The following is a 19,181-nucleotide window of genomic DNA, read 5'->3' as shown; positions in this document are numbered from 1 at the left end:
ATATATAGGCTTTTTTGTTGCATGAGTGATGTTATATGATGTGAATTTTTCATTCTATTTCAAATATTTCCCAAGTGGTGTTTAATAGAGCCGTTATAATTTCTACCTTACTTTGGTCAATATTATTAGCGCCCTTAAATGTTTGGGATTGTCTACAAAACAACCACTGTTATACAATGACTTGCCTAGTTAATCTAATCAACCTTTAAATGTCTCTTTAAGCTGAATATTAGTATCGTGAAGAATATCATTATATAATGTCAACATGGCAAAGACGAAAGACATTATTACGATTAAAATTGAAGGGTGAATAATTGTGTTTTAATGTGTTTTGTTTGTCTTCAGCCATGTCCAGCTACCTGTTTCATTGTCAAATACGAGCTGCCGGAGGTGATTCGAGCTTTCCTCGGACTGGAGGAGAGTTCTGGGTAATGATTAGGGTTAATGATTAGTTGGATTAATCAAGTCATAATTATATAGTGTGCTGTTCTGATCATTTGTCTCTGTGTGCAGTGAATGGTATCTGGATGGGAATTACGTGGTGGTGCTGGTGTCCATCGGCATCATTTTACCGCTGTCTCTGCTGAAAAACCTAGGTGAGTCTTGCTTTGGAGCATCAGAGAGAGTTTTGTGAGGATGTTGTGATGTGTTTCTGAATGTTTGCTGTGTCCTGCAGGGTATCTGGGCTACACCAGCGGCTTCTCTCTCTCCTGTATGGTCTTCTTCCTGGGAGTGGTACGTTTACTGATGCTGATTCGCTTTGTTTGCTTCGCTTTTAGTTCTGCAATGTCCTGTTACGTGTTTTGAATTATTTTTTTCGTGTTATTCATTATTTTTTAAATTATTTTAATCATGAATTGTTTTTATTTGACGTGTGAGATAAAAAAATAGACTAAAATATTGTTTTTATTCAGGATTTTTTTTTCTTATTTATAATTTTCCAACCAGTGTAGCAATAATGAAACAGCATGTCTTTTTATTCTCTCTGCAATAAACTTAACTGTAAGCTCTTGCTGTTGACCTCCAGAATAATGTTATGCATTTTATATATATTAATAATTGCATATATTTGTCATAATGCATTATATTTCATCAATCTAATTGTCATTTGCATATATTTTAGCTGTTTCTAATTGAATTCATGTTGTATTTGTCAGCTGATCTACAAGAAGACGATTCTGCCGTGTCCTCTTCCATTCTTCTTCGAGCACGGCTCAAACGTTAGCATAAATGGATCGGATGCCATAGCTCTGTATGGTCTGCACAATGCCTCGGCTCTGGCGTACATGTCAGAAACGGCTGCGAATGCTGTGGATCCACACACACCTCTCCATGACTCGGTGCAGTTCAGCGCTCACCCGGAGGACCACCAGGACATGTGCACACCCAAATACTTCATCTTCAACTCACAGGTCAATGATGAGGATTGTTTGTGTGTGTGTGTGTGTGTGTGGTGTGTGTGTGTGTGTGGTGTGTGTGTGTGTGTGTGTGCGCGCGCGTGCGTGCGTGCGTGTGTGTTGTACAGTTGAAGTCATTAGCCCTCCTTTTTTCTTTCAAATATTTCTCAAATGATGTTTAACAAATTTTTCACAGTATTTCCTTATAATATTTTTTCTTCTGGAGAAAATCTGATTTGTTTTATTGGACTAGAATAAAAGCAGTTCTTAATTTGAAAACCATTTTTAAGGTCAATATTATTAGCTTATTATACATTGACTTCTTGACGAACATCTAGTCAAACATTATGTGCTGTTATCATGGCAAAGATAAACGAAATCAGTTATTAGAGATGAGTTATTAACTATTATTTAAGCAGAAATTGGGGGAAAATATACAGGAGCGCTAATAATTCTGACTTCAACTGTATTGCTTATGTTGTGAAGATCAAATGTCCCCACAAGTATAGCAATACCAGTACATTTTGACCTTGTGTGGGCATTTGTTTTTAGTACCCATGATCAAAATGGCTCCTAAATCAGACCGAATCAGTTACTTTGAGAATGTAAAAGTGCAGATTATTTACTGTGAGGGTTGGTTTAGGGGTGGAGGAGAGAGAATATACAGTCTGTACAGTAGAAACATCATTATGTCTATAGAAAGTCCCGGTAAACATAGCTGTACAAGTGTGTGTGCATGAAAAGAGCCTGATTGTGTTTGTTATATTTGTTTTTCAGACTGTTTACACTGTTCCCATACTCGCCTTCGCATTTGTGTGTCATCCTGAAGTTCTGCCTATCTACAGTGAACTGAAGAAGTGAGTGATTATTATTATTATTATTATTATTATTATTATTATTATTAATCGTAGTAGTAGTACTATCATCCAGTAACAGATTTGTTTAATAATATATATAATTATTAATAAGGGTGTCACGGTGGCGCAGTGGGTAGCACAATCACCTCACAGTAAGAAGGTCGCTGGTTCGAGTTGACAGTTGGCATTTCTGTGTGGAGTTTGCATGTTCTCCCCGTGTTTGCGAAGGTTTCCTCTGGGTGCTCCAGTTTCCCCCACAGTCCAAACACATGGGCTATAGGGGAATTGAATAAGCTAAATTGCCTGTAGTGTATGAGTGTGAATGCAGGAGTGTGTGGGTGTTTCCCAGTGATATGTTATGGCTGGAAGGGCATCCGCTGCGTGAAACATATGCTGGATAAGTTGGCATTCCACTGTGGTGACCCCGGATTAATGAAAGGACTAAGCTGTAAAGAAAATGAATGAATTGTATATAAATCAAATAATAATTATTATATATGAATATTATATTTAAAGGTATTTACTTTTATATGTAACTTTAATAACCCAAAGTTTTTTTCCTTCTTTATCAGTTTCCTCTTTATTAATTTATGAAATGCTATAATCCAGGGGTGTCCTAACTCAGTTCTGGAGGGCCGGTGTCCTGTAAAGTTTACAGACACACCTGGACAAGCTAATCAAGCTCTTACTAGGTATGCTAGAAACCTCTAAGCAGGTGTGTTGAAGGAAGTTGGAGCAAAACTATGCAGGACACCGGCCCTCCAGGACCGAGTTTGGGCCTTCCTGCTATAAATCTGTGGAAATAGATAAAGCTTTTCTGCGTGAGGATTGTAGTCTAGATAACACACTTTAAAAAAGGTATAATCTATAATTTTTTGTTTTAAATAGCTTCAGATCAGCATACAAAAACTAAAGATGCCATTTAATATATGGCGGGAATAATGTAGATTTAGGCATCAAAACCAACAGCTGGATAACAATCTAATTACGTTTAGCATCTCACCCCCTATGTCTCAGATGTGTGTTATAGCTGTTAGGGTTGTGTTTTTGATGTGCATGTGTATGTGTTTCAGTCGCTCTCGTCGGAGGATGCAGTCCGTCTCAAACCTCTCCATCTTGGCTATGCTGGTTATGTACCTGCTGTCTGCTCTCTTCGGTTATCTGACGTTTTATGGTATGTCACAAACACACACACTGGCCCTCACACACTCGTGTGAAACAGAAACACTCATCTCTGTGTGTGTGTGTGTTTCAGATCATGTGGAGGCTGAGCTTCTGCACACTTTCACCAAGGTCCTACAAGTTCGACACGATGCTGCTGATGGTGCGACTGGCAGTGCTGACGGCAGTGACGCTCACCGTACCCATCGTACTCTTCCCCGTGAGTGACTAAACACTCTTTTATTTATGAATATAATCCTGTACTGTCTGTAAACGTCCAGCAGATGGCGCAGATTTGCACATGAAAGAATTACAACAGTAATTCACAGTCAATACTATAGTGTTTGAGAGCTACGCTGTAGTGAAGAACTTGAATTAACCTGCTGTGATGATTTTACAGTTGCCATGGTAACACAAGAACTATAGTGATTGATCTGTTGTTATGATTCTATTGTTGCCATGGTAACACAAGAACTATAGTAATTGATATGTTGTGGAGATTCTACATTTGCCATAGTAACTCAGGAACTATAGTAATTCATCTGTTGTGGGGATTCTACAGTTGCTATGGTAACACAACTATAGTAAGTGATCTGTTGTGGGGATTCTACAGTTGCTACGGTAACACAACAACTATAGTAATTGGTCTGTTGGGGTTATTCTATAGTTGATATGGGAACACAACAGCTATAGTAAGTGATCTGTTGTGGTGATTCTACAGTTGCTACGGTAACACAACAACTATAGTAATTGATCTGTTGTGGGGATTCTACAGTTGTTATGGTAACACAACAGCTATAGTAAGTGATCTGTTGTGGTGATTCTACAGTTGCTACGGTAACACAACAACTATAGTAATTGATCTGTTGTGGGGATTCTACAGTTGCTATGGTAACACAACAACTATAGTAAGTAATCTATTGTGGGGATTCTACAGTTGCCATTGTAACACAAGAACTATAGAGAATATACAGTATTTATTGCCGTTTACCAGTTCTCTACACTCTCAAAAATAAAGGTACGCGAGCTGTCACTGGGGTGGTACCTTTTCAAAAGGTACACATTTGTACTTAAAGGGTCCATATTGGTACCTCAAAAGTATATATAGTTCCTCAGAATTTTAAGAGGAACACTTTTGTACTTTTTGGGTACTAATATGTACCCTTAAGGTATTAATATGGACATTTTGGGTACAAATTTGTACTTTTTGAAAAGGTACCACCCCAGTGACAGCTCGCGTACCTTTATTTCTGAGAGTGTATGATACTACAGGATGCTGAAACCTTCATTAACAAAGAGATTTTAGATCCCATATAATATAGAGTTTAGCTATAGTATTAATCAAAAAATATAAGCGTATTCAATATAAATAAATGTAGTATTTTTTCACGCGACTGCCTTTTACAACTCATTCAATTTGGTAGCCTTATCAGTGCATTTAGTGAGTTTTGGGTCAAGTATTGAGTAAATATGAGCGCTAAATAAATGATTAATAATTTTAAAATAAAGGTATTGACCTTATTCTTCACTTCTTCACTGTTTTTGGTTGGAGTCTTTCAGTCTTGTTCACTTCCATTGCTTTTTAGACATTTAAAACAGCTTGTTATGCTGCTTGCATATGATTTTTCTTTTTATGTATAATCATGAACACACTTGTTATTAGTTTGAGTTTATTTATTATTTTTAGTCTTCCTCCCCAAATAAATTGGAAGTTCTAAAATAATCAGTAGTGTTGTTCATTTTAAATATAAATTAAAGTCCAAATGTAAAATAACAAAAACAGGAGCGTTGCAGAAAATATATAGTCAGTTTTATATGTTAATCAAGCTTTTTTCAATCTGCCTACACTGTTTTAGTCATGTGACAGACAGAGGGCGTTCGAGAGCTTCTTATGTTCTCCTCATCAAGCCCCGCCCATTTTTTTTCAGTGAGGGCGGGGCGAGCAATGGGAATGGAATATTACCTGATGCAGTGCAGTGACCTTGCCAAAAGTGCAGTTACAGCATGTGGCCACTATAACCATGTGGCGCTACAAACACACGCAAAACCACAGTCAGGTTCAGATCAGGCTCTGTGGAGTTTTTTTGTGATTATTGTTTTTAGTGCTTGGCCTTGGTGTTGCTCTTAAATGTCACGGCCTTTTGTGAGCGAGATGTCTTTGTTTTGTCTGAGAGCCACCGAGACCTTTAGTTTGACCCACAGAAACAACACACACACAGATGTGAGCTTTAGTCTGATGATGATCTGTTCACTCTTTGATCATAATATAATAAAGCGGTTTAATCTGAAGCACCTTTAAGCTGTTGAATTAATGACATCACCAGTCAAATTTAGCTCATCATTCAGTGGTTATTTCATTTTTGTGTTAATTAAATCATTATTTCATCATTGTCAATAATTACATTTAGAAATAATTACACACAATTAAGTCAACGGCATCCATAACGTTCTGTAGATACTAATAAAATTAATAATATATGTAGGAATAAACAATAATTATTAAATAATAATTATAATAATTATAATAATTATAGAATATATAATGGTAGAATAATAATTGTTAGAATAAACAAAAAATATATAAAATTAAGTGGAATAATTACTTGTGAATATTTAAAAATGGCATGCAAAAACATTTGTTACAGTTGCCATTGGTTATTTAAAATAAAGCTGAAATAAAATATAGATAATTGTCAGAAGCTGGAAATAAATTACACATTTTAATGGTAAATGAAATAAATCCAAACACTAAATTTAAAAGTAAACATAGATGATGATGATAATAATAATAATAATAATAATAATAATAATAATAATATATTTAATAATAAACAATAAATAATAAAACTAAAATACAATTCAATGGAATATTTACACAGCTTAAAATGGATTTCTAGACTTTTTGCATCAATTTAATGTCAAAGGTGTGAGCATTTTAAATCAGGATACATTTCTTTGACAAATATAGCAAGCAAATTGACATATGTAAATATATAATCTGAAAAAGCATTTAAAATTAAGTCACTTAAAACCAAAATGCATTAAACTGTGCTTACTCTACGTATTTGGGACTTAACAGTGAAAAATAATGCAAAGTTATCATAATAAATACATGTAAGGAGAACAATAAACTGTTAGCACTAAAAACTAATTGAAGTTTCTTCCCTAAAACACTTCCTCAGCACATGTACAGTCTGACTGGCAGGTGAGGCTGTATGTGATTGGCTGATTTCTGACTGGTTGCCCAGGTGACTCAGATATAAGCTCTGTCCCAGATCCAGGGCACTCAGAGCATCTAGAGCGAGTGACACCTGATGCTGAGCGTTCCCAAAAAGCGCATCCAGTGCTGTGAATCAGAAGCACATTAGTATCATTATTACATTTCTTATAAGCAGAGACAGCTGTGGCCTTATAAAGCCCTGCAGACGCTCAGATCCTGTTTCACTGAGAGCACACACAGGACATTCAGCTATATAGACCACTGCACTGGAGATTATAATGGATTTCAAGGAACTTTGAGTCTGTATTGCTAAATGTTTTATTGATTTATTTCATTTTGTCATGTTTTTTTTTTTCATAAATCCTAAACAAATAAATTAGTAAAAATAATACTTATAATAGGGCGGCATGGTGGCGCAGTGGGTAGCACGATCACCTCACAGCAAGAAGGTCACTGGTTCGAGTCCCAGCTTGGTCAGTTGGTGTTTCTGTGTGGAGTTTGCATGTTCTCCCAGTGTTGGTGTGGGTTTCCTCTGGGTGCTCCTTGTTTTCCCCCACAGTCCAAACACATGTGCTATAGGAGAATTGATTAACTAAATTGACCGTAGTGTATGTGTGTAAATGGAAGAGTGTGTGGGTGTTTTCCAGTAATGGGTTGCAGCTGGAAGGGTATCCGCTGCCCTTATATTACCATGTTAAATATATGCTGGATAAGATGGCGGTTCAGATTGCTGTGGTGATATGGGGAATAAGCCGAAAAGAGAATGAATGAATGAATAATTTTAATACTCATAATATAATAATAATAATAGTAACAATAAGAATAATAATAATCATTTTAAAATACATATTTAATAAAAGATCTATGTGCAATTCACAGTATCATGTCAATAGTTTAATATAACATTTTACAATTTTATATATGTATAAAAGTAAAATGTTTAGAGTTAAATTTGACTTTTATTTGACATTTATAAATATTTAAAATATTAATTTATTTACTTTTAAATATATAATGATGTATAATGTTAAATGTGTATTTGTATGTAAAGTACTTTAGTGTAGTTTAGTTTTTGCTTTTTTATACATTTTCAGATAATGTATAGACTTATAATTATGTAATTTATATTATAATATTATAATTATTACATTATATTATTATAATATTAATGGTAACAATATTAATAACACTATTAGTGTTTAGTTTTTAAATCGATAATATGTGAATATAATTTTACCAAATGTGTATTTTGTATTTAATGTACTTTAGTGTAGTTTAATTTAATTTATGTAATGTTTTCAAATAATTAAATAAATTCTGTAAATATATTAAGTTACAAAAATATTAATAAAACTATTAGTATGCTTAGTTTTAAATATTAATAGATGGATATATATATATTTTTTTTTTTTATTATATTTATTTTATTAAATCTATGGTTGCGTCTGAAACCACCTACTACTCAGTAGGTACTGCATTTGAATTTAATCATACTACTCGACCATTAGAAAAGTGCGTTCTATACAGTATGAACGTGAGCAGTATGAATGGAACTCGAACATACTACATCCGCCATTTTGTCATGATCACGTGCCCTATCTGCGTGAGTTGCATCGCTTCACTGCCATTATGGGATATCGTTGCATCCACTTGATGCGCACTTCAGAGTCTCACCGAAAGTAGTAGGCTATCCGGCTACTCCTCGCATACTGTTTTTCCAATTCTATACTGATTTTTAGCGTACTATATGGTATGGAAGTATGCGATTTTTGGACGCAGCCTATTAGATTTAGTTTTTAATGTACTTTAATGTATTTAATGTAATAGCATCTGTGGAATCACCACAACAGATCAATTACTATATTGTTGTATTGCCATGGCAACAATAGAATCGTCAAAACAGATCAATTACTATAGTTGTTTTATTGCCATAGCAACTATAGAATCTTGTGTGGAAAGAAATGAAGTTTGCCCTGTGTGCTTGCGTTTTTTATTTTATTTATTTTTTTACTTTTTTGGTGCGTTAATCTTGTCAATACTATTGTTCAAAAAGGTCATGATTCGCACTCATCAAATAATCGCTTCGTACTGTTTTTATTTTACATTCTTCGCGTGAAGAAAAAACACAACGTTTCGGCACAATGCCTTCCTCAGTGCGAATCATGACCTTTTTGAACTACAGAATCTTCACAGCAGATCAATTACTATAGTTGTTTTATTACCATAGCAACTATAGAATCACCACACCAGATCAATTACTATAGTTGTTTATTACCATAGCAAATATAGAATCACCACACCAGATCAATTACTATAGTTGTTTTATTACCATAGCAACTATAGAATCACCACACCAGATCAATTACTATAGTTGTTTATTACCATAGCAACTATAGAATCACCACGCCAGATCAATTACAATTTGTTGTATTACCATGGCAACTAAAGAATCTTCACAACAGATCAATTACTATAGTTGTTGCGTTACCATAGCAAATAATAAATAATTGTATTTTGTGATTTTCATATGTATATATATAAATTACTATTACTAATATTATTAAAATATTTCAGTAAATATTTTAAATATTATAGCTAACATATTAAACTATTGTAGATTTAAAAATATGAATATGATACCATTATCCTAACATTAGCCTGTGATTATGGTGGTCTGTAGGCTTGACCCTGAGCTGCTTGGCTTGACAAACGACACTGTGATTTATGTGTGGTCAGTATAACCCAGGGTCAAAGGTTACGTCAGGGTCAGTCACATGACCAACCATGAATGATGATAAATTCACATGCGAATGAGAGAAAAGCAGTGCGAGCTGCTGATTGTGAGCTGTGTTTCTGAACAGAACTTGTCTTTTTTTGTGTGTGTGTTTTTTTTTTTTTCTCTGTGTTTGTGAGCTTACAATCTATTTCTAGAGTGGTTTCTGTGAAACTAGCATGCTAAGCTGCTCATTTCAGCTCATTAAACCACAATGAGGCTGACAGTGTGTTATCTCTAGACTCCACTGTACAAAATGTCTGTTAATGAAACCCTTTCTCTATTTTTCCTGTTTATTTACAGTTGTGAATTGCATTATGGGATGTTGATCTCTGCTGTGTTCACTTCTGATGTTAAAAATTCAACTCTACTGTTTAACAAAGAGACTTTTAGTGACATTTTGGTAGTTTGAGATGATATAACATAAGAAATAATATCTAGGACAGTGGTCTCAAACTCCTGGAGGGCCGCAGCTCTGCATAGTCTAGCTCCAACCACCTCCTAGTCTTGACCACTTTGATTAGTTGGATCAGTAGTGTCCACTTCATCCCCCCCCACCCCCCCCCCCACCCCCACTTTGATTCAAACAACTTAAAATGAGAAAAACCATCAAGTTAACTCAATTGATTTGCGTTGGGCCGACATGAAGGGATCGTGTAACCCTGCATTTTTTAGAGTGAGTACTGTGCTGTATTTAAAGCGCTTCACTCTAAATGAACTCTCAGTGAGCTGAACTGAAGTGTGAGTATCATGGCTATTATTAGTGAGTTTCTCCTTTAGTAAAGTGTGTTTTAGCGTCTGCCACAGACAGAAGACTCTCTCAGTAAATCTCACACATCGAGTCGGCGCTGGCCTGTCGAATAGTTTGCGGTCAGACAGGCAGCGAGCTGAAATGTGGCACCCAGGTGACGCTAGAAAACTGGCCTTTATGTAAGAGTTGCGGAGCAGCGTCTCTTCTGTCCTGAACTGCCTGTCAGAGCATTGCGCAAGACGGTCATCTGCTGACTTAATTATATTAGGAGCTCTACACACGCTTAGAGGAACCAGGAGTTATTAAAGGATGACCGACAACTCCATTCATCTAGTTGTTACTACTAAAATCATTTTTAGGGATCAGGATACAAGTGTCTGTCTGTCTGTCTGTCTGTCTGTCTGTCTGTCTGTCTGTCTGTCTGTCTGTCTGTCTGTCTGTCTGTGTATCTATCTGTCTGTCTGTCTGTCTATCTATCTATCTATCTGTCTGTCTATCTATCTATCTATCTATCTGTCTGTCTGTCTGTCTGTCTATGTATCTATCTGTCTGTCTGTCTGTCATTCTATCTATCTATCTATCTATCTATCTATCTATCTATCTATCTATCTATCTATCTATCTATCTATCTATCTATCTATCTATCTATCTATCTATCTATCTATCTATCTATCTATCTATCTATCTATCTATCAAAAATTTCTTTACATTTACTGTTAAATCGATTTACACGCTTTTATTTATTATATATAATAACATTTTAAATATGAATAATATATTATTATATTGTTTTAATAGTTATTCAGTTATCTTCATGTCACGCATGCTTATTTAAACATTTGAAATGTAGCCTACTATTATGTTAAGTTATTCTTTGTGAAAGTTTTTCATTAGTTTTCAGGAGTACAGTAGGTGAACAGAGCAGTTTGTATCGGTGCTCTTTAAAAGCCGTCATCGTCTTGAAGGCAGAAGATGTTGAGAAGTTGAGATGAAAGTCCAGGATCAGTGAATGTGAATCTGCTTCAGTGATTTGAGTCAAACTCTATCAGTCAGACGCTCCACGGCTGATGCAACTCTGACACTCACTTACACACTAATCCGGTCTCTGACTCCACCCACCACACTATGTGTGTGTGAGAGAGAGGGAGATGGATAAATGTCCCCACAAGTATAGCAATACCAGTACATTTTGACCTTGTTCTTTAGTCCTCATGATAAAAACAGCTCCTAAATCAGACAGAATGAAGTAATTTGAGAATGTAAAAATGTAAACAGTTTGCTGTGAGGGTTGAGTTTAGGGGTAGAGGAGAGATAATATACAGTCTGTACAGTAGAGACATCATTATAGATATGAGGAACCCATAATGATAACTGTGTGTGTGTGTGTGTGTGTGTGTGTGTGTGTGTGTGTGTGTGTGTGTGTGTGTGTGTGTGTATGAACTTTGGCCCAGTGTGAGCTGGTTCTCAGGCTCTGAGCGGATCAGTTGTAGTCCTGTGACCTGATCATTCACTCACCTGCTGTGGCTCCATTCAGACTTCTGTGTGTGTCTGTGTGTGTGTGTGTGTGTGTGTGTGTGTGTGTGTGTGTGTGTGTGTGTGTGTGTGTGTGTGTGTGTGTGTGTTTGAATTACCTTTATAACAGTCATATCAGTTCCCAGTGCAATTTGATTAAATCCGAATGGAAATCCGTGTTCATATATGAAGTTGTTTGCTTTTCATTTGTTTTGAATCATCTGTAAGTCCGTCAGTCGTCTGTAAATCTAATGGAAAATGCTTTGGCGTCTGTATAGCTTTAGCATTTCATTTCACGTTTGCAGTTCAGATGTTTAATGTGAATTTTTTGGGAGTTTGGGACAGTGTGTATATAAATATTGAGCACATTATCCACGCATAGCAACATTTTTATTAAAACGCAACTCTTGATTATAGCAACAGATTATAGATTATACATGCAATTAAATATTGATATGGATGTTTTTGTCATTTAATACACTTTAATATATTTTAAACAACAGTGATATTTACTTTTTTACATTTTAAATGTTTTTTTATGTAATGTAAGTAAGGGATAATCAACAATGGACTGGTGCTGAGGAGTGCGTTATTTTCTAATAATTCAACACTATTATTCAAGTTAAACTGCACTCAAACTTGTAATAAATGTTGTATTTGAACACATTTGTCATTGTTTTGTTCCTCAAATTGCTTTTGTGTGTAGCACTAGTTTCTCACACATCTCCTCCAAAGCCTTCTGTTGTGTTTTGATGTCATTTTTGACTGTTGTCGCTGTGAAATAAATCGTTCAGTGTAGTGATACAGAGCTATAAAACCTGCCGGAACTACTTTAGCTGTGCGTTTTTCTGACAATAACAACACCTGTTAAGGCTTATTCACATTAAGCACAATAACTATGATAGCAATAAAGATATAGTCGTGAAAATGGTTCACAGGATTAAAGAATAGCACACGTAATTCACACCATAACGATAAAGATACAGAAGAATGATAGTATTGGGATCACTTTCAGAAGGATTTTTTCCAGCTGATGAACAATAAAACACTGTCAGAATCGATTGAAAATTAAAGAGCTTGTGCAATTTAAAGATAGAGAGGACACTGTGTTGCACAACTCTTGATTTTATGCCCTCTTTTACAGTATTATTTATAAATAATGACTATCCTGGAAAAAAAAATTGTTAAACCATGGGAAATAATGATGAAAAAATACATGGAAGTCTAAAAATAAAAGTTACACAGTAATTCAGTGCTAGTTTGAGTGTGTTTGTGTTGAAATTGCTGGAAAAATGACAACGATTGCTAAATTGACTAGATCAGATTGATTACAGGAGCTGGATTCACTGGTCAGATCTGCTAGCAGCACACTGAGACTGACACCTGCTGGTCACAAGGGATAATGCACAATTAAAATCATCATCTAAAAATAACCAGATCATTACAGTTCATCTGTGTGGGCACAAATATATTCATCCTTATATTTGTTGTTATCGTCCTCGGTGTGAATTGGCCTTTAAATGCTCATCAGCCAATCAGAATCAAGCATTCTCAGACGCATAATGTTAATAGTGGTATATTTGTGTGTGTGTTTTCAGATCCGGTCGTCGGTCATCACGCTGTGTTTCGCAGGGAAAGAGTTCAGCTGGATTCGACACTTCCTCATCGCCGCTGCTATTCTGGCCTTCAATAACCTGCTGGTGATCTTCGTTCCCACCATCAGAGACATCTTCGGCTTCATCGGTCAGCAGTCTGTGCTTGTTTGTGCACTTGTGTTTTCATTCTAGAGAGGAGAAGTCTTTTAATAATTGTTTCATTTAATCCTGTAGGTTCATCTGCAGCCACAATGCTCATCTTTATCCTACCAGCGGCCTTCTACCTGCGGCTGGTTAAGAGTTTACCATTGAAGTCTCCCCAGAAAATATCTGTAAGTACTTTTATTTCAGGTTTTGTTTTTAATTTGGTTTTATTTTTTTGTCAAACTGTTAAATACACCCAAAATAAGTTGTGTGTACTGTGTATATTTATGTATAAATGCATATGCACATATATAAAATAATACAAAAGATATATACAATAGAAAGCATGCATGTGTCTGTGTATAAATATATGTATTCTTTATTTATATGTATTACATATATAAAGATAAATGAGCATTTTCTCATATATACACATGCAAGTATTTAGAGCAGGGGTCACCAAACTTGTTGCTGGAGGGCCGATGTCCTGCAGATTTTAGCTCCAACCCTAATCAAACACACCTGAACAAGCTAATCAAGGTCTTACTAGGTTTACTTGAAACACCCAGGCAGGTGTTTTGAGACAAGTTGGAGCCAAACCCTGGAGGGACACCGGCCCTGCAGGACTGAGATTGGTGACCCCTGATTTAGAGTATACATATATGATAAATATACACAATGCGCACATTTATTATGTTAATACAATCTTTTGTTTTAAATGTGACTTAATTATTTGTCTGAACATGCATTGTTTAGTGCTGGGTATTCACATCCAAAATTAAAGTTTGTTTTACCATAATATATGTGTGTTTATTATGTATATATGATATACACACATGCAAAACACTTTTATTACAAAGATGTTTAAATTAATATATAACTTGTATCTTATACGTATATATTTTATATCTAAACATAAACATTTTCTCGAACAAATTAATGCATGTGTGTAGTTATATACATAATAAATGTAAACGCACTTAAATCGTCAAAACAATGTCATTTTTTTATTTTATTTAATTTAAACAGATTTAATTTTGCTCAGCACTAATATTATTATATTTTATATTATATTACGTTATGTTACATTACATTAAATTACATTATTTTATGTTATGTTATGTTTTGTCACGTTATATTTTATTTTATTATTTTATTAATTGTATTTCAATACAAATGCATGTATCATTTTTATTATTAATGAATAATTTCCTTTGTTGTCTACAGGCACTGATTTTCCTGGTGGTGGGGATCTTCTTCATGATCGGCAGTTTGTCTCTGATCGTCTTGGACTGGATCCACAATCCTCCAGGCTCTAAAGGTGCTCATTAAAAACTGTTCAGTCTTCATCCCAGGGATCATCTCTCCTCCTGGACCCTGAACGTCCGTCTCTCTCTCTCCCTCTCAATGCTCTAATGTGTGTTTTCCAGCCTCAGATAGTGTTCATGTGGAAGATGGAGATGTTTGGTGGAGAGATATTTACTGTATATATAAAGAGAGTGAGAGAGAGCTGGGCAGCAGGGTTCATCAAATAAGCACTTCTGGATACCAACAAACACTTTTCATAATCATGTCTGACTTCATTAGCTGACTCTAGCAGTCATGGGTAGTTAGTTTATTGTTATTCTGAAACCAATAGTTCACTCAAAGATGACATTTCCATCATTTTTTTTTCCAAACCTGTTAAAAGCTGACAAAAAACTGCTGTTGATCATGTGAAAATGATTATATTCATTATTTGAGTGAACTATTTGCTTCGTCATTAATAATATTTCCTCTATGAGAGTGGGAAAAGGTCCAATTATCAATTTTTTGTACCAAAATGAAGAAGTTGTGTGTACAGGAGGTCCACATAAGCTTTGATTTTCCTCTCAGACACACACACACACACACACACACACACACACACACAATACTGCATGACCACACTGACTGACTGACCGCTGCTCTTCATTAAGCGGATTTAAAGTCAGTTTGTCTCTTGATCTCCACACGTGCTTTTTTTCCATTTCGACAATCGCGGTGGACTTTTAAAAGAAGTTACTGTTCTGTGCCACACTGAATGGACTGCGGTGCTGTTTCTGATCAGTTACAGTGAAGTCATCAAACCACATCTGCTTTTTGCTTTATTATATTTGTGCCTTTGCCATCTTTCTGTGCTGTATCTGACTACTCAGCGAACAGGAAACGTTCTTCAGACGTTCCTCCAGTACTAGATTTTCTTGAGCTTGTTTTCAAAGTGTGACATTATTTATACATCATTTATGGAATGTTCTATTTCTGAGACATTCCGTTGGACGTTCATGGAATGCTTTTTAAATGTTACTCATTTTTGGAATGCTTGTTCCAAATATGGAATGTTAATTCTTTTTGAAAAACCTGACCTGAACGTTCAGAGGACAATCAGAAAAGACGTTCTCATAACTAAATGGGAACATCAGTGAAACGTATTCCTGTTCACTTGCCTTGCTGGAGAAAAACAATGACGTTTACAGAAGTGAGACGGTCAGCTCCGTCTCCTGAAACAGGTTTCCGTGTGCAAGCGGTCCAGCCAAAGTGGACGATATTTAAAGATCCTTTAGTGATCTAGTTACTCATAATGCGAATGAATATTTCAAATGAAATGGTATGATATTTTGCATGTTTAAAATCACAACATGGTCTTTTTGGACATTGTATATGGTTTGTAAATAGGTTTATTTTTTTGGGGTCATTGATGGCCGCTGGATGGGACTATTGTGTTCGCCAGTAGAGTTTTAGTATTATATTTTAGATATTGTGCCATCATGCCTTCGTTTTCTTTTGTAAATTTGTAGAGAAGCCATTGTATTTCTATTATTCTTCCGTTACGCTGAACTGAAAGCTGGAGTTGTGTTGGGTTTATTGTGTTACCTGATTAGTTAGCAGCTCAACTGGTACAGAGAGACTCGCAGATGAACGTGTGCTCACTTTTAATCTGTGTTTAAAAACAAGTGCTTGTCTTCCACTGTTTACCTCCGTAAACCACGTGTCAGACGTGTTCATAAGTGCATTTATATGTATTCAAAAGTCGACATGAAATCAGAACTGACCCTGTGTACCTTCTTGGTAATGCCTGAATGTGTTAATGCATTACATAGCACTGAACAACACATTTCATTCAGTATTTATGTGTCTTTTGCTAATAATAGTTCATAAAAATGCATATTTGTATTTAAAGGGACAGTTCACCCATTTACTTACATCCTAAGTGGTTGTAAACTGTCAGTTTCTTTCGTCTGTTGAACACAAAACAAGATATTTTGAAGAATGTTGGGGAAAAAAGCAGCCATTAGCTATGTTTCCATTCAAAGATGTGTGCGTACAGCTGAAACATTGCATAAAACACTTGTGAATAACGCAGAGTTTCCATACAATGAATCAAAGAGAACTAAATCATCACTTGCTGATAAACTGGCGCCAAATATCAAATAGAAATATGTAGTTTGCAGTCTTTCTTAGAAGATGTAATGCAATGAACGTGCTGTGCCTTTTAGAGGACTATCAGATAAAAAGTTTGTCCTACTCAGTGTTTTAAGTGCATTTATAAAATGTATACACGTTGTGGTATTTCCATCCATTATTTTATAATGTGATAGTCTAAAACGCACATACAAATAGGTGAATGGAAACATCCATTGACATCCATAGTAGAAACACAAAATACAACAGAAGTCAATTGCTGGTTTGTTCAACAGAAGAATGAAGCTCAAACTGAGTAAGTGAAGCATGACTGAATTTTAATTCGTGTGTGAACTGCCCCTTTAAACGGTGTATTAGTGAAATGTATTAACTATTTACTTATTTTAACCAATGAAAGGTCTACCAGTTTCTTAATAAACATTCCAAAGAAACATCAACTCATAATTGTCACCATAATGTGAATATTCTTCAATATTCTGAAGTTCAAATGGGTTGTGAATGTGTTTTCATGTGGACTTAAAGTGTGTTTACATGCTGAACATGTACGTCAGTACACCGGCTTGTCTTACAGCTCAGTGCCTGTCGCTTCCTTCAGGGAAAATCTGCAGGAATTGTGACGATCAACTCTGTTTTGAATGTATTAACAGTTTACATGTATTTGGAAATGTGAAATGAACTCTCAGTATTGCTAAGAGCATAGAGGAGCAGTCGCTCACAAATCTACCAGCATAACCTGAAAACACTGACAGCCAGTTAGCTGCGGCCTCCTCGACCAATCACGAGCTGCGGATCTGCCACGTCACTGGGGGATTTTTGTATCACTAAAGCTGTTTCCATATTATGTAACATGAAAAATAAAGAAACGTGAAACGATGTCCTTCTCTGTGTTTTCACTGATGTGTCGCCGCCGTCCTGTTGCCATGGTGACCGGAAGATGAATAAATCTCAAGAGATGAATAAATGAGATGAGATGTGATGAATCTTTCTATAATATTCATAGGTAGCGCATAATGCTTTGGCTCCATTAGTTAAGTTACTAACATAAACAAACAATAAACAATACATTTATTACAGTATTTATTCATTCTTAGTTCATGTTCGTGTTTAAACAATTTATAAATTAGGACAGTTATGGGTGTTTAGACAATTTTCAGCTGGAAAAAACTGTAAAACAATGGAATAATGCACTTTATCATAATAGTAAGAAATATGAAAAATAGTTAACATACATGTTACTTAATCTGCTAAATGAATACAAGGAATCAGAATCAGAATCAGAAAGAGCTTTATTGCCAGGTGTGTTCACACATACAAGGAATTTGTTTTGGTGACAGAGCTTCTACAGTGCAACAGCATTACAGAGACAGGACAAAAACAGATCATAACTATATTTAAAAAAATAGAAGTAAGTAGTGAGTGCAAATATACAGATTGACAAGTGTATGTACATGTTTATTACTATATACAACGTTATATGTGCAGCTGTTATGTGCAAATTGGCATGTAAAGTGTGTTAAATAAGTGTATATGTGTATAAAAGTGTACAGCAGTAGTGATGTTGGTTTCGCAATTATTATCATCAAGTGTTCATGAGATGGATTGCCTGAGGGAAGAAACTGTTTCTGTGTCGGGCTGTTCTGGTGCGCAGTGCTCTGTAGCGTCGACCAGAAGGTAACAGTTCAAAGAGGCAGTGTGCTGGGTGTGGGGGGTCCAGAGTGATTTTGGCAGCCCTTCTGCTCGCTCTGGATTCGCTCAGCAGTCCGAACTATTCAACGTAGTCTTTGGAGATCGTATTTAGTAGCTGAGCTAAAGCAGACAGTTATTGATGTGCAGATGACTGATTCAATGATGGAGGTGTAGAAACTGTTTCAGCAGCTCCTTTGGGAGGTTGAACTTCTTCAGCTGACGAAAGAATAGTACAGCCTCTGTTGAGCTTTTTTTTGACAATGGAGTCAATGTGAGTGTCCCACTTCAGGTCCTGAGAGACGGTGGTGCCCAGGAACCTGAATGACTCCACTGCTGCCCACAATGCTGTCCATGATGCTCAGTGGGGGGAGAGCAGGGGGGTTTTCTCCTGAAGTCCACTATCATCTCACTGTTTTGAGCGTGTTGAGCTCCAGATGCAAGTTATTAAAAAATAGGATTCTTAAGAGCACGTCTTGAAGCAACATAACACTGTTTGGACATTAGATTCGCTATAGTTTCTTTTCTAAATCATGTTTTATGTACAGTCTAGCAGGATTAACTTTTCCTTCACTCATTTTTATTTTTCAGCTTAGTCTCTTTATCAATCAGGATTCACACAGCGGAATGAACCGTTCAACTTTTCC

The 19,181-nt window shown here is 35.8% G+C and overlaps 1 pseudogene; it reads left to right on the top strand.

The window, feature by feature from the left end:
• The window catches only part of LOC130223429 (sodium-coupled neutral amino acid transporter 4-like), a 28,468-nt pseudogene extending 12,429 nt beyond the window's left edge, over positions 1 to 16,039 (top strand).
• The last annotated feature ends 3,142 nt before the right edge of the window (positions 16,040 to 19,181 follow it).

This window comes from Danio aesculapii, chromosome 4, assembly GCF_903798145.1.
Source record: "Danio aesculapii chromosome 4, fDanAes4.1, whole genome shotgun sequence".
Lineage (NCBI taxonomy): Eukaryota > Metazoa > Chordata > Actinopteri > Cypriniformes > Danionidae > Danio > Danio aesculapii.
The sequence above is the reverse complement of the archived record's forward strand: the minus strand, read 5'-3'. Positions and strand labels throughout refer to the sequence as shown.